Source organism: Anser anser, assembly GCF_964211835.1.
Source record: "Anser anser genome assembly, chromosome: 7".
Classification (NCBI taxonomy): Eukaryota; Metazoa; Chordata; class Aves; order Anseriformes; family Anatidae; genus Anser; species Anser anser.
This window is the reverse complement of record NC_139727.1, coordinates 11,957,677-11,979,823: the sequence shown is the minus strand read 5'-3', so window position 1 is coordinate 11,979,823 and position 22,147 is coordinate 11,957,677. Positions and strand designations below refer to the sequence as shown.

General features: G+C 40.1%; 1 long non-coding RNA gene across 1 annotated transcript in view; it reads right to left on the bottom strand.

Annotated features, from left to right (window-relative positions):
* The window catches only part of LOC310902581, an 87,164-nt gene that overhangs the window by 9,389 nt on the left and 55,628 nt on the right, over positions 1-22,147 (bottom strand). Inside the window, exons 4-8 of the long non-coding RNA XR_014586811.1 lie at positions 17,998-18,127; positions 11,905-11,999; positions 8,989-10,083; positions 4,734-4,878; positions 1,147-1,223 (exon numbers count right to left, since the gene is read on the bottom strand). This is a non-coding gene — a long non-coding RNA (uncharacterized lncRNA). The remainder of the gene's footprint in view (positions 1-1,146; positions 1,224-4,733; positions 4,879-8,988; positions 10,084-11,904; positions 12,000-17,997; positions 18,128-22,147) is intronic.

The window sequence follows — 22,147 nt, the reverse complement described above, 5'->3', positions numbered from 1 at the left end:
TCCAGGGGATCACAACTCAGCCACTTCAAAGGAAGGGTCTTTTACTGATTTAACCTCTTGATTCTACTTAGGGTCTATAGATAGATGTGCATCCTCTGTAGCTCATAATAAATGAAGCACAGTACTTCAAGGAGAAATATCTATGATTTGCTCAGCTGCCGCCCCCCCCCCCGCCCTTTTTACTCGACTGTTACAGTATGCAAGCAGAATACAAATTAAAAAGTTATTAAAGTTATTAGATGTAATTAATGTTGCCCACAAGGCAACTACTTCTAGAACATTGTACTTATGGGAATTATTGGTCCATAATTATTTACAAATTTGTATGATTTCATTATGAACTTTTCTCACTTTTTTCTTTCATTGTTTGAGGTTTACCCCAATTTATATAATTGATTTTTTCCCCTGTGTTACAATGTACAATGTGATGATTGAACTTCTTCAGTGCCTGCATGATGTTTTTTGTTTGTTTGTTTGTTTTTATTGTAGTTTTGTCTTATGTCCACTGGAATTTTGAGGACTTAACCTGTTAAAAAGAAAGTTTTGAGTTACCAAACAACAAACTCTTCATTCAACTTCCTGTGCATGGGGATGACTATTGCTGTTGGTTTCTAAACAAAAATACGTCTTGCCTCTCGTGCATAAGTTGCTTGGAAACCTCACCTTCTTAAAAAACAGTAGTTTCAGTGATACTCTTGAAGTGTTCTTTGCTAAGCTCATTATTGCAGGAAATTCATTACTCCAGCTATACAGCTGGGGAAAATGGGAACACCATGTGGAAAGAAATGATTAATCCTTGGGACACCATCCTGCAAGCTGCCAAGTCTGGGAGCAGAGGTTATGCCTGAAGTTGGTCTTGATTCATTTTGCATTTCTCTGAGGAACAGAGCTGATCTTATTCATACGGGCCACTGAGAACATAGGGGAGCACTGTAACTCCACGGACAATGCCCCTGCTAAGAAGAATTTATCAGTTTCTGTGTTAATGCAATTCTAGCTCAATGTGCTTAAAATTTTTCTTGTGATAGACACCTTACCCACCAATCTCAAAATATAGTAAATGAGAAAACTGATTTCAAATCTATTTCTATATTCTTGCACAATAGCAAGCACTTCTTTTAGGAAAACAGTTTCAGAAATATTTACCTCATTCCCTGTGGAAGTTGCAAGGTCTGCTGGGAATCTCTGCGAAGTGACATGTTGGGGGATTCCTTTTCTTCATGCTGGAGAATCCGAATTTTGTGGATAATTTTGTAAGTGCTTTAGAACTAATTTTCCAACTATGTGCAAAGGTTAAGGACGTTTGCCATTAGCCTTTAGGGAGAATTTGTTAGAGCTAAGGTTGTAGTTCCTTCTGTGGTTTCTCTCTATATCAGGGTTAATGTTAAGGTTGTATTCCTAACAGAAGCTGAAAAACTGAAAAGTTTAATTTCTCCGTCTACTGTAGAAAATTGCTCATAATTTTCTGATAGCAATTTAGACTTACCAAGGTCACATCGTCCAGCTAAGCTAGGTTTAAACATGTTTGGTCACCTGTATTTAAGGTTGATAGCAAACAGTATTTTAAATTTAACAAGAATTTCTCGTTCAGGATCCACATCAGGGTTGAAGCGAGGGCTGTGGCTGGTTTCTGGGAGATGGGAGCGGACCTGTGTTGATGGCCGTCTCCCGCAGGACCAGTGCCCTTGGGGAGGGATCCGAGGAGATGGGGCTGTTGGATAGGGCCGCTTACAGAGGCAACTATTCACTATTAGTTAGATGTGGACTGCAGAGTTTGGTGAGCTATGTTTAAAATCAAGGCTGCCAGGCTGTGTTTAGGGATCACACATTCAATGGCACATGGCTTCTACTTACTCTTGTGGCTGGTGGGAGCTGCTTGAATAAGATTTGTCTCAGTGATGGCCCATCATTATTTAAGTGGGGTTTTGAGATCCCAGGAAAAAACAGGATTGAAAACAGAAATACCAACTGACAAATACAAGTTCCAGTCAGTTATAGGTATTGCTGTATTATATTTGCCATCCTTGGAGAAAAAAGTACAGTATGTTACAGCATTATTTTATTGAAAGGTTTAATAGACTTTACTTTTCAAAACCTTCATAGTAGTCTACCAGGCTGCAATTCATCAAGAAATACATTTGATGTTAGTCCAAACTGCACTTTTATAACTTGTTCCTTCTCTGGGAACATAGTTGAACGTAAAGTAAAATACCCAGTTGCTAATAGGTTGATAGGATAACGGGGTTTTGTGATGGGAAGAGAACAGAAATGATCCTGAAGGAGACTTTGCCAAGTGTCTGGGGACAGTGCTGCTGCTTGGGGTGCAATGTTAATGAGCTGTCAATAGTGGCAGGGAAATAGGCAGTCTCCTTCACTTTCCCATCAACTTGCAGTCTACATCTGACCAGCAGCAAGAAATCAGATTGTACTGGAAGGAAAAGGGAGCACAAGGGCATAGCAAGGAGTTGTGATACCATGAGATACACTGAGTCGGCAAGTTTCCCCAGCAGCCTCTACTTGACATTAAAACTGCCACGCCTTGATAGGCATCTGAGAGGGAAGTAAGTCCCAAAGAGGCTGCCTGTGAACCCAGGCAGCATTATATGAGATGAGAAATATATAAACAGCAGAGATGCTGGAGGTCTATTTCCCTAATCAAACAGATGCAAATGAGGTAAGCAGGAATGAGACTGTCAAAAACACCGTTGTGACGATTGAGAATTAATATATTTACTATGTGTAATTAAGTTTATGGATGTGTGTCATCTTCAATGTTAATATTATTAAAAGTGCAGTATCCCTTTTTATGTGTTACACCGTTCAGCTGTGGAGGTTGGACTGTGCCGTGACAGCTAACGAGGGTACCTTCTGCCTTACTGAAATCTGCTGCCTCTGCAGAATGGCTGAAGGGGCCTCCTGCTTGCTCCTTACCCACCTTATGGGTGTGAAATTTCCTACCGACATGCCACCCCGTATGACAATTAGGTGGCCAATCTGCAGGACGTGTTGGGAATGGCAAACACTGCAGTGGGTGAAGGTGCCCCCGAGGCAGCGACCTCCTAAGGTGCTGCGCAGCCCTCGCATAGCGGGGTCCCTCACTGCCACCCTCACGTAGCCAGTGACATGGTACAGGGGATTGCCCACCCTGGGGTCTTCCCAGTGGTGTGTAGAAAAGTCAGCAGGACACGGCGGCAGCAGCAGGTGGGCGCCCGCAGAGCATTGTGCCTGAAAGGGCTGGCGATACGAACGGACTGACACGGCACCATGCAGCAGACTGCCTTGCTGCTGGCGTTGTAGGACTCCTCTTAACGTGTTTCATTAGCTTTTAGCTTCACCTGTCATTAATTGCTGGTAGGAGCCTTGCAGTCCACAGCTGTTTCATGCTGCCATTTGATCTAAAAGTTAATATTTCAAATGAATGCGCAAACGATTGCCTTCTTACCTGCAAGGAGCTAACATTTCAGCTCCCCATCAATGTCCAAACCTCGTGTCAGTGACAGAAAATGCTGCATAGCCAGTTAAGTGTTTTACTACACTGTTAAGAGAACGTGTTCCTAAACATTACTTACCTATGGCCTCTGACCAAGTAGTTAGGCATGCTGAAATACTTAACATCAATCTATCAGTACTTAAAATCAATCTATGTTTACATAATGCTTTTAAGCTGAAAAACTGAAAACCTATGTTGAGGCTAGGCACACTCAGACAAACTGGCAACCCTGAGCTCCTCGTCCTGTTGTTCTAGACACTTTTACACTGTTTGCCACGTGAAGCCGTCAGCAGAGCAGCCAGCCTCACTCTTGGCACTGTGGCATGAGCAATGCAGGCAGCAGTGATGAGGGCTGTTATGCTCACTTCAGCAGCAGGTGCCCAAGGTCACGCTGCCCTTGCCTGCACACAGATATTGTGACCTGTCACGATAGGTGTTACTTGCACTTCTCAAGCCAGCTGAGGCATTTCAGGGACAGGACAAGGGGTGGTCCTCCACAAGCAGCTGGCACAGCAGCAGCTGTACTCTGCTTTTTCTTTTCTTGTTTGTTTTTTTTTTAACCTCTTGAACTCTGGCCAAGGCGAAGGCTACAGCACAGCACTTTGGTGCTGGTGTGCACGGCTACGGGGAGAAGTGATGGGAGCACTTGCATCATTTACCTGTGCCTCAGCGCAGCCAAGGCAAGGGATAGGGACAGGCCGATGCACCAAGGACACATCGACTTGCTCACCTCCTGCACTTTTGGAATTAGTTTTGCAGTAAATGTACACACTGATGTCAAATAAAATGAAACCGTTATGATGATGTGAGTTGCCTGCGTGTTCTTTTGAATTTAATTATTTAAATGACCTACTATTGTTTCTAAATTAAATATTTAAGCTTGCTAAATGGCTGCCAACCTGGCTTAGTAGTTAATGTGTCATGATTCGTGCTGACAGCTGCAGTTGGTACTAGTGTTGGGGGATCTCACCTCCTTGCTGTTTTCTCAGCACTGTACACACCCCTGGTACTGCATGGCCAAGGCACTCCGGGGAGACTTGTTCGCACCGCCATGGCTGGGCAGCTGAGGGCTGGAGCCAGCACAGGCCTCCAAGAGCCCAGGCTGCCCTCCCACACACACCCACGAGCACACGCACCAAATGGGTTATTAACCCCCCCCCCCCCCCCCCCCCCCCCCCCCCCCCCCCCCATAAGGGCCACAGCTCTTCCTACCCCACATCTAAGTGCAGGACGAATGGCCTACCTGCAGGTGCCAAGGGCACACGGAGAAAAGCTCTGTGTGATTCTTATGGAGCTACCGGCGACTCACCAGAGATATCTTCTGTGCCCGCTGCAGGCTTTCTGCAGGAGGTGAGGCATCAGGCCTGCTCGTGGGACCGTCGCCCTTCCTGGTGAACAGAGGAGTCAGACTTCAGTCAGGGAGAAAAAAACGTCATTTGCATCATAAAAATTAATAATTTGTCCAGGTTACCTGAAGTTTCTCAATGGTGAGATTGTTTAATAAGATAGTGAAGGAAAGGCACTGAGGAAGGAGAGAATTAGTATTGCATTCTTTCTTTGATTTTTGTAGAGCTGGCTGTGCATTTTACACATTTTTCCATTACTGTATTTGTAGGTTTCCTCCCATACGCCAGTTCAAAGTCCTAATACAGTAAGCCTACGCTGTACTCAAGAACAGGCTTAATGCAAAATGAAGGCATAATAAAATAAAATACTGATATAAAAATACCAATATATTTCCATCTGTCTGCTAAACAGCAAGGCCTGGAAATGTCAGATTCATCTTTGTTACAGGTCCTTTTGTTTAGGTGTTAATTAGCACACGAATCATGCATTTGTTTTTTTTTTTTAAGATAGGTGTTCAAATTTGAGCTATGTATTTTCATCCTTTGGTTTTGCATGGACTTTGAAACTTTTGAGGGTATGTGGAGGAAGCATAAAGATTTTATAAAAGATATATTTTTAAATATTAAGAATAGGAGATGTCAGATTTTTCTTTAATCTAACAGCAGAGATTATAATGGTCATTTAAATAATTCATAAAGCCTAAATAATTAGTCACTCTATTTAATTTGCAAGCAGACAGACAAGGGATACATACTACATATGTAAGGTCAGAATTTGGTTTTAGGTGTTAAATAGCATGAATGCATTTATAAAATGTATCTATCTTTTAAGAGAGCCACTGTGTGCTTTCAAGAGCACAGGCATCACACATTTATTCTCAGCTCTTACATCAGCAAGCACGGAGTCTATCCAGGCAGAAGTTAATACTCAGTTTTAGCAATCTTAATATTTGTAAGCCCTTTAATTTGCTGGGTTTGTCATGGCTAGGGCTCATGAGCCTGCACTCCTGCAGTAGCACAACCCACCATGTACTGTGTCTCCAGCAGACAGCTGGGCATGAACTTAGGAACAGGGCAAATGTGCACTGATATGTCCCCCTGGGGGACCACCCACTCAGCAGGACTTTATATGGTGGCTAATTTCTAAGCCATGGGGCAGGTAATTTCTTCAGCCTTGCTGGAATTTTTTTTTTTTTTTCCCCTCAGTGTCTTTATCTGGTATGCTTTTGATTTTTCTGCAGCCATTTAACCTTCACAACATCTTAAAGCAAAGCTTTTTCTCAGCATACAGTCACACTGACAGAACGAACACTTCATTTTGTTTGTTTTGGAACTAGCAGCCATCTGCTAATTTCCTTTGATCATATCTAATGATTGTAATAGACGATAACTATGACTGTTCCTGACACACGCCCTCTCCTGTTGCCCAGCTCAACCTCGCCAGAATCTTACTTTGCCATATTACACCTCGGAGTACTCAGTCCTTCCAGGAGACATTGGCTGCTATCCTCCCCCTTGGGATCACCTTCAGTTCTGCTACACCATTACCTGAGATGGAGCCGAGGGAGGCAGCAGTGCACAAAGTAATCACAATGGAGGCAAAACACATTTTAATATAGTGCCTGATGATGGCCTCTGCGCTCAGTACCTGGTCTATGAACCCTAAAGCATATTTCCTTCTTTTTCCTGTACTTTTTTTTTTTTTTTTTAAATCTTTTTGGACTAATTTTCTTTTAGTCATTTAAGAGTCACTGAGTCTCAGAGGGTCTTTCTTCAGTTCGTATCATGTGCCCCCTCTCCTTTAATAACCACATAATAGTGTCATGAGCAAATGTCATCACCTCCCTGCTAAGCCAATTTTCCAGCTCATTTATGACAGTGTATACCTGCACTGGTCCCTGAAACCTTCCCAGTGGCCCGCCATCTACTGTAAAAACTGACATGCTCGTGTCATACCTAACCCTAGGTTTCAGGCTCTTACCTGGCTATTACAAGACCTCAGACTGACAAGAAGCTTGTCACTTTGTGGGTTCTGTCTCCAGGCCAGTGGTGTTCAGTGTGCCTTGCACACAGCAGTCAGACGCACAGCCATCCCGGCCTGGGGTTCCCACCACGGGCAGGAGCAGGGCTTGGCGCAGGGACCTCCTGGGGTCCCTTCTAACCATGCTGTCCTGCAGGGCTGTGCTTGCCACCTGGTCCTGGCAATTAGAGCTCAAGTCATCTGTATGCCCCGTAACAGCTTCCAGCATGAACAGTTCAAGCATGGCATCTGGTGATTTTTATTTATTTATTTATTTGTTTTTCTTTTTGTTTTTTTTTTTTTTTTTACATGCCCTACACCAAAACCTCAAGCCTCAAATGAGTGGTTCCAGTGCAGAACTCTCAGTAACCTCGTGTGGCGTCACCAGAGTAATACTGCTGTTGTTGTGGAAAGAGATGTCTGAACCAAAAATAGAAAGAAGTACTGCTTGCAAGTAGTCTAAAGTGATGCCTGTACAAAATGGCATGGCAGTATCTTGTTGCCCACTTTCATATGACTCGTGACACACATATTTTTTGATGTCCCCCCGTGCAATATGCTTGGTAATGCCAGAAGGGCTAGAGCACAAGTGCATTTTCCCACTTAAAGAGCATAAGGGACTTTTCTCTAGGGTGAAAACACGTTTAGGCATTTAAAAGCAGAGCAGGCTGTCAGCCATGCAGTGCCAACACTCAAAACTGGCCAGTTTTGAAAGACTGAGGAACTTGCTTATCTACATGAAACTAAACCGTGTTTAGTTCAGCTCTAAGAAATACAGACACATATACATACATGTCAAATAAGTTTCTTCTTTTTAGTTTTGGTTTGGTGAAATTGGTAGCATCTTCTGTTGTTTGTATCAACACCTTAAATCAGCAGGAGAGCAGGAGTTAAGCAAAACAGATTTTCTCACAGAACTTTATGATTATGACAAAATAACGCCTTTTTTTTTTTTTTTTTCCAATGGAACTGATGCCTATTGCTTGACATTGTTAGCACCGGGCATTCGATTTATATCAAAGTATTTTAAATGTCACATACTATTAGTATTGAAGGGATGATTCTCAGTAAGCCACTAGGATCGAGCCACTCCTCTAATTATAATAATTGTATTTAGAAAGGGTAAACAAGTTCCTTTCACAGGGAGGAATTTAATCTGTTCTGTTGTTAGTGATGTCTCTCTCTCTTTTTTTTTTTTTCCTTATTTTTTTCACCTAGTGAGTAGGTTAAAAAGTAAGAAGACAGCATTCTCCCCAGGAGACAGATTCTCCCCAGGCAGAATATATATTTTAAAATGACTGCCGTCAATGTGATGTGGTAATAGACCTTCATCCCTAATGCAAGTGCTGGCAGCAACTGAGGCATCATTTACTAGAATATATCTGAGGATGACTTTTTGTAGCTTTTTGTAGCAATCTGAGTTCAATTCAAACCATAATCAGCTAATCACTGGCAATTTTCAGATACGAGTCAAGCTAATTTCAAGACAATCAGCCTTAGATAGTTTCATTGAACAGCCCTGGAAATGATGTTTATGTTGATGTCCATTAGTATTCCAACTGACAGTAATGTGTGCTGTGCAAAAAGAAAACCAAAAAATAACAACAAAATCCCTCTCTAGAATGAACAACAACTAAAAGTCTGAAAGCCTGAAGTATAGAAAATGGAGGTTTATTTTTACCCACTGGTGTTACCTAGCAGGTGGTCGAACTCCAGGGCTGCATTTGTGTAAGGCGGCAGTGTGCTGTTGAGGATACTCACCCTAATTTGAAAGTGTATATTAGCTGCTGTTCAACAGTGACTTTCAAAACATTTGCTCTATGCAAAAGTTGAGGAAACTAAAAAGACTGTCAGAATCTAGGCCATACTGTGTGTTTGTGACTGTTTTCAAGAATTTTGATTCAAACCACTTGCACCTTTGCTGGCACACATCACTACAGTTTGGAAGTGAGCCTATAATGCCCACCCCCCCCCCCCCCTTTTTTTCCCCATTACTTGTTAGTTTGTTTTCACAAACTCTAGAGTTAAATATATGTAACACCCCATTTGCAGAGAAATCTCCCAAAGGAAAGATGCTTCTTCCAAGCACATGGCCGAAGTGAGGCTTTGTGAGATTAAAAAAGGCAACCTACCCATTTGATCTGCCTTCCTTTATGAAAACACTCAGTCAGCTTGGAATTGGATGGGTTTGATCCTGGTACTGCTGAATGTGAAGCGGTGCTTTCTGGCATCCATTTCAGAGGTAGGAAACCCTGAGGCCTGGTTCTTGAAGCACTGTGTGATGAAGTTATTGCAGTATTAACTTCACTGAGAAGTATTTGTTTCATTTCGGTGTTCTGGTTAGCAAATACAGCTTTGGAGCTCTTGCCATTACATCCTTGACCTTTTATATGTCATTAACATGAAACTGAAGTTTTGTTGTCTCTCCTGACCTCTCCCAGGAGCTGAGGAGAGAGGAGGCACGCAGACCTTTCAGTGCCTGAGGAGCACTGCCTCAGGCCCGCCTGTGCCAGAGGCCTCAGCGGTCGCACTGCGTTGGCATGGTGGTGCTGAATCATGGAAGAGCATTTCTTACACATAGACCCCGATGGTGACACATACAGGATCCTTTTATTAAAGCTACTGTTAATTAAACAAGTTAAAAAATAGCAAACCCCACAACATTTGCTAAATATGCAGATTAAAAAATATTTACTGCAAATCAGTCCCCACTTCCTGAGGACTGAGATGAATGCTAAGAGCCGTAACTCGTCCCCAGAGTACCTGGCAGTCTGACATCGAGTGCTTCGTACCGAGATATGCCAGTCAGCAGACACTTTAGCAGCTGTCTCCCATGTGGAGTCTGCATTAGGAGGGCAGGGACCTGCAGTCACACACACACCTTTTCTCTGCTTTTGTTCTCTTTGTACAAGAGTGGTGGAACGGCAGCCAGAACGTTAACACAGCTAAAATGGAATATGGTTTAATAGAAAAGGAGCAGACTGCCATTTCATTAATCAGTACACCTTTACTTGACTGTTGTGTTCTGCTTACTGCATCTCAAAAAGTCTGGATGGCAGAAACATTCTTCAGAGAATGGAGATAAATTGATTAGGATCATGGAAAAACTTCTATAAGGCAAGAAATTGAAATGGTGGTACCTGTTTACTATCGATGTGATAAATCAGACTGAACAAGTTGCTTGTAGGCAAAGTAATTAATGGCATACTTGTGCTCAGAGAGTTGTTCTATAAAGAAAGACCAAAAGATGATTGGTTAGGAAACAGCAACTGTAAAGCTTACGCTGATTACATATATTATATATTATGCTACTATTATATACTATATAGTATAAACTACATAATATGGCATATTATATACTACACAAAATATACTTTATTAACTGTATGGAGCACACTATACTGTACTATATTATATAGTAAGTATGCAGTATATAATATAATATATATATTTATATATTATATACAATATATACTATATATCAAATACTAAAAATATGCATTACAAAGAACATTATACATAATGTATATCATCTATATCATATAGTATATATCATATAGTATATAATATGTAATGTAATTATAAAATTTATTGCATAATATATAATGTATGTGTTAAACCATAATATATACTATATTGTGCATAGTATTTAATATTATATAATTTACAATCTACAGTGTATAAGATGTATTATTATATATTATATATTTGCTTATATCTATATATAATATATATTTATAATGTAAATGTATAATGTATAATTTATATATACTACATACTGCATATTATATATAGTGTGTGAATATAAATATTTCATACTATATAAACAATTCTATATTGTATAATATATATTAAATGCATATAGAATATAACCTTTATTATAGAATAATATATAATATAGATACATATATATTTAATATAAGGTATAATACATGGTACTATCTGCTATTGTATAATATATATAACTGCACATATAGACTATGATATATATAACATATATTATGTTTCTGTAATATATATAATCTATATAATTTTAATATAGCACATGTAGTATTGTATTTAATAGATATTATTTTCATATATATATTCTCTATATAAATATATAGCCAAACAAATCCTTAATATGCTAACCAAAGCATTTTTTTTGGCCACATACAGTCACAAGTAACATAAATATAGGAGGAAATAAAAGAAAGGAAGTATAGGTGAATAAGAAGGAAATCTCTAGGTACATTAGATATAATGATGTAATCACTGTGCAATTTTAAATTATACAGTTAGATGCATTTTAACAGACTACAGATGTTGACACGTTAATAAAATACATGTACTCAAACATATACATATAAACACAAATAAAGCATGCTATTTATAATTCATGGGTATACGTAAGCTATGTATACATATATATAAACACACATAACAACAAGATCTGTTGAGAAAAAGAGAGTTGTCATCATTGTCTGTCGGTATGCAGATTAATAATTATCTTGGATACAAAGCAATTTCTTGCACAAACAGGTCAGTCTATAATTGTCCCCTAGGGAGAAATATTGCCAGAATGATGGAGAATGACAAACTCCTCTGCACAGATTTAGCTCTGCGTCAGTCTGATATATAATTTAGATGGGCTTACAGTGCAAATGTAAAAAAGCAAAAAGAGTGCTACCAATAAGAGCCTTATTTCGGTACTTCCCAACACACCCTGCTCACATACAATTGCTGCACTGTTTATTCATGCCGTGGGGGGACAAAACCGTAGCAGGGAGAGCACGCAGGGAGGTGCATGCACTCCACAAGGCAGGGAAACCACAGGAGTGACAAAGTAAGTCATCACAGTGGGGTCAGGAAAAGTGGCTGTAGACCTGGCTTAGCTGCAGCTCATCTTTGACATTTCCTCCATATTTATGAGTTCTTCTCATTAGGTGATCCGTTGGTACATGTTTTTCCTTAAGTGAGGACCCATCACTTTCAGAATCCAAAAGCTCTAAAAGCCATCAAAAAGTAATGAGTAGAAATGAGAAACATTCCCCTCACCCAGTGCTCACCTAAAAGTTCAGGTGCAGCAGCTGATCCCAAAAGGCACTCCTCTCTGATGGGGACTGAGCCAACGTGAGCATGCCAGACAGAGGATTTAAAACACCTTTCCATGCAGATTTTGCACAGCGAAAGCCAGCAGCATAAATATTCATGGAAAGCAAATACAAAAGGTATTTTTGTAAAATGAATACATTTTAAAAGGGTTGTAAAATATTCATAGGAAGTGTTTCTAGCAGGAACCTAGAATAGGGGCCCGAGTCTAGAAGTTACAGCACATTTCTCCAGCGTTAAGCACCCAGATGCAGTGAGAGCGCAGATCCCCCAGGCCGAGGCAGGCCTCGAGGACTTCAAGGGACTGGAGTAGCACCAATACGGGACTAATGCCAAGGACCTGGGCCATCAGGACTGAGCTGAGACATGGAAGTGGGCTTTCCACTTACAGTGAAGTAGTTATTTCAATGTCTGTGTAGCTCACTTGTTGACACAAGGACCCTCTGCTTTGCAGGGTTGCTCAGCACCAGCACTGGAGGCATTCCAGTCCCACTGTCCTCTGAAATGCCATTGCAACCACAGCTAAATGGTAGCTCAGCTCCTCTCAGCTTTATCTTTCAGCAGAATTAAGTTTTACTGGGCCTTGTTTAAGATGAGCAATGGCTTTGTCTCCAGAGCTGGTTATTGAGCAGAAGGTGCTCAATCCAAAGGTGAGGTATTGGATATCAATTTATCGCCTTTTTACCCTCTGATTTCCTTGAAAAGATGAAATTGTGGATGTGTGTTTGTATGCATAATACAAACGAGTGCTTCCAAATGTATCAATGCCATTATCAAATGATGCTTTCAAGTCATGGCAACAGCAGAGGTCCCAGAGATCTTCTCCTTTCTCAGGCTGATGTGTGAGTACCTCAGCTAAATGTGCATGCAATACATGGGCAACAGACGTGGAAGGCTGTGAGAAAAAATGAAACAAAACAAAACAAAAAAAAAAGGCCGAGCACTTAGCACAATCCCAAACTAAGGTGCAGGGCACAGTTGATAATTGAGAGACATAGGACTGGGAGATGAAATGGAAATGAAAGCGAAGGCCCATGCCGGCAGTGCAGCCCGGATGCTGGAGTTGTGCAGGGAGGGATGGGAAAGGTGTCCCAGCCTCCCCCTTGCTTTCGGCTTGCTTTCCAGGGGGCAGCCCCAGACACGAGCCCAATCCCACCGCTACACGTTGGCTGTGTGGCTTATGCACAGATGAGGACCTGAGTGCACAGTCAGACATGTACATGCACCTGCAGTGCCATCTGAGATCCTAACTCCAAGTCCTTTCTATTGGTTAATGGTATCACAAAGCATCCTAGTGATGCATCCTGCTGAAAGACACAGGCCTGGAACAGTCTTCCTGTTCATTAAATTATTCATGTGCCAGATGGCCACCCAAACACCTGGGCTGGTACCAGGAAAAGTCTACAGCAAACTTCAGTCATCCCCAGGCAAAAGCCTCCACTCGGAGTCCTTCCGGGGTGGCTGGGAAAGGGGCACCCAGAGACACACTTGTCTCAGAAGTGCTCTTGTTAGCACCCACTCATCTACTGCCATATGGCGCCTTATGTCGAGATAAGCTGTAAACAGAATTGCATGAGTCTAACTAACGTTTAAGAAAAAAAATAAAATTATCAGCCCAGCTGTTTATCACTACAACTTACAGTTGTAATTATTCCTAACTTTTCTCATCATTACAATTCTAGCTTTCAAGTTTTCAAGCTTCTTTGTGCCTTATGTCTCCAAACACATTGCTAAACAGCTGCAACACTTAATAGTTCAGAACAGAAGATGGAGAGATAAGATGGTGAAAGTAGTTGTGGTTACGAGCATTATTCAAATCACAGTTCAAAGAAAACCCTTTATTTTGGAGAAGACTTGTCCTGTGCAGCAGGGCACGTAGGTACCACTTCTAGACAAAAACTAATCACCTTCAACATTGGTTTAGCAATTGGCTGGCAAATTATCAACTGTTTCATGCATCATCATCATTTCTACTGTTTCCTATCACATATGCACTAAGAACACCATTTTCTTTTCTGTTTTCAGTAATTCTTTCCATTTGTAGAATTAGCTGAACACAATAAGGGACAAAAATGTAATCACTGCAACCATGTATTAAACCTGCATTTATAAAACATTAAAAAAAACAATCACAACAAAAAACTGGAGCCAAAACACTGAAGTTAGTTGGCAGTGATTTTCTCTCTGTCTCTCTCTCTCTTTCTCTCAACCATAAGCCACTGCTGGAAGCATGCTCTTTACTTTTTCTTGCAAGTCACATACATCTTGTCTCTTGCTTGCAATGACTGTATAGTATAGTGTCAATCAGCTGAGATTCATTTAGTTGCATGTAATGATGTTTGGCCAAGTGAAATTGTACAGTTAATTATGACCAGATGTGTTTCAATATAGCCTTTTAACCTTTGAATTGCCCAGTATGCTCTCTCTCACATTTTGACTTTATCTCATTAATTGTCTCACTAACTAATCACAGGCAACTACCTCTAATGTAACCATAATGAGGGAGATACTAACTAAGCACTGAATGCTAAACTGTGACTTTGCGTAGCAATTTCAGAAGCCTGAGAGACCAGATTTCAAAAGGGCTGGCTTGCGGTCCTGAGTTCCTCTAGTGACTGCAATGTCACTGCTGCCTTCCAGCCAGCACAGCAGTCACAGCTGCATTGAAATGAGCTGGCATTTTCTGCTACAGGCAGCAGGATGGAGACAGGCTATGAAGCTGGATGATCCTCGATTTACTGTGCTTATGAGGAAGCTGGTAACCAGAACGGAAAGCTGGGTGAAAACAAGGCAGAGGAAGAGCTTTGGTCACAGGGTGTATGTTCATTTTTCTTAATTTTTGTTTGTTTTTTCTTACTTTATTTTCTTTTTCTTTTTTTGATAGAGCACCTAGGACACATGGAGTGGGAAGACCCTTTGAGGAACAGAGGAGCTGGGCTACTGAGAGCTTTTGTCTGTCAATGAAATTAAGTTCTTGCCTTTTTCTTTATATGATTCCCAAATACCTGTTTTCTAAACTTACGTTTCCTCAAGTAATAAAACATTCCACCGGAGAAGAAAAAGGTAAAACTTCTACTGTTTGTCCTGGCTTCCTCACTGAATAGATTAAAGGTATGACAAAATATCTTATCCAAGAGCTTATTGTGTTGATTTATTTAAAATAGCTATATAAAAATTGATATTCCAACACCAAATTTTATGCACAAGAGATGATTTATAAACACTATGCTTTGTGTATTAAGAATAATGAAATAAATGCTATAAATCTTTGTAATTCCTTCAAAGTATACTGATGGCCAATTCCCAGTCCACCACTGGTGCAGTGTCATCCCTTCATTCTATGTGCCAAAGAGGTTATCACTGGATGGGATTACTAAAGTAAAAATATATTGGACATATTTTTCATCTCCATATCAACAGGGATGTAAGAATGAGGAGTCATGAAGATCCCCTTTCTCAGAGAAGACTTTAAGTGATGAAGTTATAACACATTTTTGAAGTGTGTTGAACCAAAAGGCCTGGGACAACGAGGTTTAAACTGAAGAGGTGGAAGAAGAGTGGGAGCAGGGGTGCGGAATGATGGTGTCAATTAAACCTTGTGTTAGGGATGAAAAATGACATCACCTGCACATTGCTGACACCCACACTCCGCTCAGGGCTGAGAAGTACAGCAAATTTGAACTTGGTGAAGTGAGAAAGTTGAGAGTAGATTTAAAGGGATGGATGGCTTTGTCAAATATTCTATTTTAGATAGGGGAAAATAAAGATAAAAATAAAACATTTTGGCTGTGTTGTATGTTTGATGCTCATCCAAAATGATTTTGCTTGGATCCTGAAATAGTAAGCTGCTTTCCTTAGAGGTGATCATTCTTCCCACCCTTTTCTTCGTTCTTTCTTTCTTTCCCTCCCACAATATCAAGCTCTTAAAGAAAAACAACAATAACAAAAGGCTTTGAATGAGTATCTCCTCTTCAAAAAGCTCTTATAAATGGGAGAATTAGAGGTGCTCAGAGAAATGAAGGACTTGGCAAGTCTCAGGAAGACAGATTGGCATTTGTTTTATTTTGTATATACTTTGTCATGTAACCCATCAAATGATCTCAGATTTGTGTTGTGGCCGTATCCTCAGTAAAAGACAATGATATTTCTTGAGAGGGTAAGAATAAATCTCCCTTGAAAGCACACAGTTATCTTCTACATGAAGCTAACCCATGGATTTTAGAAAGCAATTAGTAGGCCAACAAGCTGGGTGTCCATGGCTTGCCTTTCTATTTTCCGGACACCAAAGCCACATTCAAAAGAGAATGGGCAATTATTATTATTATTATTATTTTTCCTGAAAAATCTAATATCCTATCAAAATACCTATGATGTTATAGTTCATGTGAAGTTCTTGGACACTTTTGTCTAGGGAAGAGAGCTAACACTATGCCTTACAGCATGCAGACACTGCTGTCTTCACTTTTATTAGTCGTCTCTGTCACCATGTGCCCAAAAGGTGGAGGTAGATGCTGCTCTAGGTTTTATATTGTGACCATTTACAGAAAAAACTGTCAGTATACATGTACACAGACATTAGCTAGGTGTCACCACTGTGCTATCAGCCATTGCCTGACAGGATATTTTACTTTAAGCCCTAAAGAACAAACAGCAGCATTTAGGGTCCTGGGTGAGTAAATGTGCCTAGGCCCTTAAAATGGGGCTTAGCAACATTTGGGAATCACTGGCTGAGTGCAGACAGGAGAGGGGCACCGATTATCAGCAGTGTGATATAACTTTACAAGTAAGGCACATCTAACCTTAGAAAGTGAAGAACTGTGCAGGCGATGAGGCCCAGCATCCTGCCCCATGGACGCCAGGCCTTTTCCAGCTGTGTACTCACTGCCAGGTGGGAGCAGGGAGAGCCTGATGCAGCCACGTGAACGTTTGGAAAGTCCAGTCTCAATTTTAATGAGAGAAGAAAATAAGATAATAATAATAGTTACAGAGAGTACCTAGTTTGTTCCAGCAGTGGAACTTCCAGTTGTGGCTTTTTAGTTATTATTTATTTATTTATTTATTTATTTATGCAAATGTCCAATGTCATAAAATGACCAATGTCATAAATCTTTGTATGGATTAATTTTATACTGATAATTCGGACAAAAAGAATCCATTTAGTTGTCTTTTTTTTTTTTTTTTTTTTTTTAACCTCAGGGCATTTACTTTGCTGAACTGGAAGGCTGCACATTTGGTCTGGCCACAATTAACCCACACACAATTAGCAAGCAACCTTCTCAGACCCTGCCTACCTACCACTAGCTTCAAGGATGGTTCATGGGCAATTCTCTTTGAGAGAAAGGCTATTCTTTATTTCTGGGTGTAACTGTGAAGAGATTTGACTAACTATCTCCCTGCCTCAAACTGCTAAATCCAACCCACACAAATGTATTTCGCAGTAAGTGCCCCCACTTTCCTCACTATCTCCCACTTTTCTCTTGCTTTCCCATTATCCACCTCCCCAGCAATAATAGGCAGTAAGTTTGTTTGCTTTTTTCCTGTCATAGTGAATGTCTACTTTTAAATGACACCTTGTTTAAAGATAAGAAAAAAGAAAAGAAAAATAGCCACAGAACAAACTAATCTCCCTTTCCAAATATAAAATAAAAGCTATATTATTTTTAGGCTTTGCAGCAGCTCATGTGTCATTTTCATGATTTCTTTCGATGACTGAAAAGCAGTGAGAGGAGGCGAGAAAAAAACTTTTTTTGTTCCCCTTAGAAATACATATTCAGAGCTTTCCCTAACCTGATTTCTCCTACATTAAATCGTCCATAGACCGAGCTACAATGAAGTCCCAATTACCTGATGTTTTTGTCAGCTTTCAGTAAGCTGCATCGTGGTGATTAGCCTAATATAATGGCACCAGCAACATGATGCATGTAGGCTGTAATTTTTTTTGCATTATAAATCTACCTCCAGCAGCAAACTAAGAGAAGCTGGGCTTCAAGGTATGGTGAGAGCAGGCTGCAGAGTAGGGCTTTTGGGTTAGAAACCAACTGTGCCATTACCTTGAGGACGACGGGGACGAACGAGACCAGGAATCCATTTCGTACAGCCGTGGTCCCATCTGGTGTCCTGGGTAGGTCATGCAGGGCCTGACACCAGCTCCTTGGGATCAACAGGAAACATCCCAGTCACCTGAAGGACAGGAGAGCAAGCCATTAACTCTCAATTTCTTGGACCCTTTATGAATAAAATGATTTATTATTCTTTTAACTTCTTTTTTCAATACCCTCTAGCAGGCAGATACCAACACAAGATAAGCTTTCAGCTTTCAGCTCTCAAGACTTAATTCCCCAAGATGACTAATAATCCCTTTATAGCATCACAGCATTTATGGCAGCTATCACCTTAGTGAACACAGGCAGCAATTCATTCTGATTTCAGTACATATCTTCATATGAGGTTTTGTTAGCCAATATTACAACAGTGGAAATATCTAATTGGGTTACACAATTATTACAAAAATATTATGTGTATTAAATATTTGCCTTTCTTTTTTAACTGCCTGGACAAAAAAAAGAAAAAGTTTAGTTCATACTACTACAACTGCTTTGTATCAGAAAGCTCTTTCAGTGTGTAAATATAATCATCTGCTGACATTCTCTAAACATGTCACTACCCCAGGAGAAAAACATGTGAATACATCCAATAAATGTTCTTGAAATCCTTTCTTCTTTCCTCTCAACCATTGCAAAGAGAGCATATTATTCAGAAATGCTTCTATCTGGTGTATGTGATACTGCTCTTATTTGTCCCTTGGGATCTTTGGTTGCAGATGAGCAGCTCCAAGCATAAGGACTGGGAGCAGATGCAAACAGCAAGGCTGTGCCGTGCCAGGGGTTGGTTACTGCACCCCTGCGCACCTGCTCGAGACCTGGCACCATGTGCCATAGCAGAGATGTTGCTTTGCCCCCATTGCTGTGTCTAAGTCTCCCGTTAGCCTGAGCATTAGGCCTCTGTGCTTCCCTGGGCCATTAACTTCACTATTCAGTGTCTAAACCGTAATGCCATCTTCTGCTTCTGCCTTAGCGTCAGTCCCCAAGAGCCCATCCTGATCCATCCCCAGCTTCTTGCTTGAATGGTTGTCCCAGCTTACTGTCTTTGCACAGCACCAGTCCCTCCGTGCTAGACGTACACCACCTTCCTTCACCATCCCGTCCTTAAAAACAAAACTTCCTATTTCTGCCAAAGAGTGCTAATCTGTCTAGTCGAGGAGCTGCAATAAATCCTTCCCCTTTCAGCATGCAGCTATCAATTAGTGCTGGTGCCTAATATGAATGTTTGAAAGTCTGATAGATCTATTAATAGCAAAACATCATGCATCTAATTTCCAGATACTCTAAAATTTAATTCCAATTCTGTTTGACTATTCTGGATTTCTTTTTTAAATTATCATGCATATTTTTCTGCTAAACTGTGTTTCTTTATCCTGACGTTATCGTGCTCAGTGCAGATATGTTCAATAAGCAGTCTGGATAAAAGGGTGAACGTGGCCATACTTCCCATTTGGCTGCAGACAGTGCTCATGAGTAATGCAAGATCCAAACAGATTGAGGAAAATGTCACTCTACTAAAATAAATAAATAAATAAATAAAAATCTCCTGAGGAAAAAACTCTCCTGAGTCTTCTGTGGGACTCCTGCACGTGCACGGCACTTAGATGGCACACTCACTTCAAAGAACCCTAACTCAAGCAGTCTGCACAAAGATGTAAGGGGTTATTATTTATCTCTTGCACAGGTATGTAGTGTGAAACTGAAGTTAGTCCCTAATGAAAGCACATGCAGGGAGCAGTGAATGCCATCCTCGCATTCATCTGACTGTATTATTTCTTTTATTCAAGAAGACGTATCTGAGAATAGCTGCCCATTCTATGCAAAATACGGAGTCTTTTCTCTCTTTTCCAATTACACATTCGTGATTCCCTACCAGTCTTTTCTTCACATTGTGAAGAAGGTACTTTTCTTTCTTTTGAGAAGAAGAAAATAGGCCACTGGACAAACGGTGAGAGGCAAATAGCATACCCAATAATAAAGTAACCGCCCCCTTTAGAAGACTTCAGGTGCAACATAAAAGTGTCTCTCAGTTGTTTTTTGTTTGTTTTTTTGTTTGTTTCTTTTAATATTCATTATTCACCTATAGTTTTATGAAAGTCTCATAGTTAGAAATTCCAGGATGCGCTCATTACCACTTAAAGCACTGTATAATGTTAATGGGAACAGTGCAGAACACACAAATATCTTGTTTGCACAATTGTAACGCATTCTGTATGTGGTCTTTTTTATCTCGTTATAGTAAATATTTCAATATTCAATATGACCTGTATTAAAAAAAAACAATGAAACAGCACTGTGCTGGTATGGTACAGATATTGTACATTGTAACACAAAATAAAAAAGCTTACATTCACCTTATTAGTAAAAACACTGTTTCTAAGGCTAAAATAAAGATTAAAAAGGATATCTGAAAAAAATATTACATTAAAACTGAGAAGTGCTGAGAGTGAATATATCATTCTGTAAATTCCTACATTTATTCATCCCTGCATGATCAGATTTACTCCCTCATCACATGCTGGATGTGTTCCTCAGTGGTGCACTGTTCTGGCTATAATGCCATAGAAGCTGATAAAGATAAATAGCGATAAAGAAGAAGCAAAGATGGAAAAGCTATGAAGGATGAGGTATTATTTCCAAAAATGGGGACCTGACTTTTAAAGATAACTATACTCAATACAGATCAATAAAAAAAAAAGAAATAGATTTGATTCAGGTCCTGAAATGGATCTATGGGCCTCCGGTGTTACTTATCCAGCTCCCGTGTTTTGCAGAGGAAGCTGGTTTGGGTTGTTTGCCTGAGAGAGAAGCTCTAAGCCAAACAGAGGGCAGCGGCTCTCTATTGCCAAGAAGTAGCACACAGGAAACATGCTCACCAGACCCTCTGGGAAAGCAGAAACCCAGAAGTGTAGTGTGTGTGGGACCAAGCTTCTATGCAAACCGCAGTGTGGAGCCAGCCCCTCCAGGACAAGGTCTTTGTGAGCCGAGAACCAGGTCTGTGCCAAGACTAAACCCAGCTGCTCATGAAAAGACAACAAAAGAGTCCTGTGCTGTAATGCTGAAAATCCAAAGTGCTCTGTTTTATTGTATAAACTCAATTTTTCTCACAGACTATATGCAGAAATTACAAACCCATGAAATAGGTAGGTATGTTTTATTAATCCTGAAGCTTCTCCATACTTAGCTCTCAGGTAGATGTAATAGCTTATTTCTCTGATCAAATACGGTAACACAGAATTTAAGGAACAAAATCCACACTTCTTGGATAACAAATCACACCTTGATAAACCCCCTAACTACCCCAAGAATTCATCCAGATTTATAACTGTCTAAACAAACAGACTAAATGGATTTATTCTTGCTGAACTCAATTTAACATTCTGGTATTTATCCATTTTTCAAGTAAAGTACCTCTGTCTACAGTAATTAAAGAACAATAATTTCAGACTCAGATGTATATAAGAAACAGCGCAAAGGTCAGTCTCCATAATAATTTTGCCTTAAGATATATATGGAAAATACTGTACATTTATTTTATGGAGCCCGAAAGAATAGCATCTATATTTAGGCCTCACATATATTAAAATGTGAAAAGAGAAGACTGGCATTATTTATTTAAAGCGTCAAAGATAGAATTCTAAAATTGTTCCAAGATAGATTTTCAGGCTTGGATGATTTTAGGGCTGTTAATGCCACACACTGTGCTGTTATTGTTTTAAAGAGAAAAGTCTGTGATATAATTATTAGCAAAGGGAGACTCTTAAATGCTTTGTCTGCATCGAAATTCTGACAAGACAGCAGAGTGGCACAAAAGGCAATATTCTCCAGAAAAGTAATCTTTATAAATTTTATCTGTTCCTCCACCCTGGACTTGCATTTCTGTCATACAGTTGACATTCTCTTGATATAGAAGGATGAAAAGTCAAAACAGCAGCTCTTAAAAATAGAACACTTTACAGTTTCAAACAAAGTCAACATTTAGTTTGGAGTAACATTAGAACTTCCAATGAGAAGCTCCACAAGCAAACTTTTGTCACAAAATAAGCCAGAGAACTGGTGTATTGTTAGTACCTACAGAAACATCTTCAGGGCAGTACTT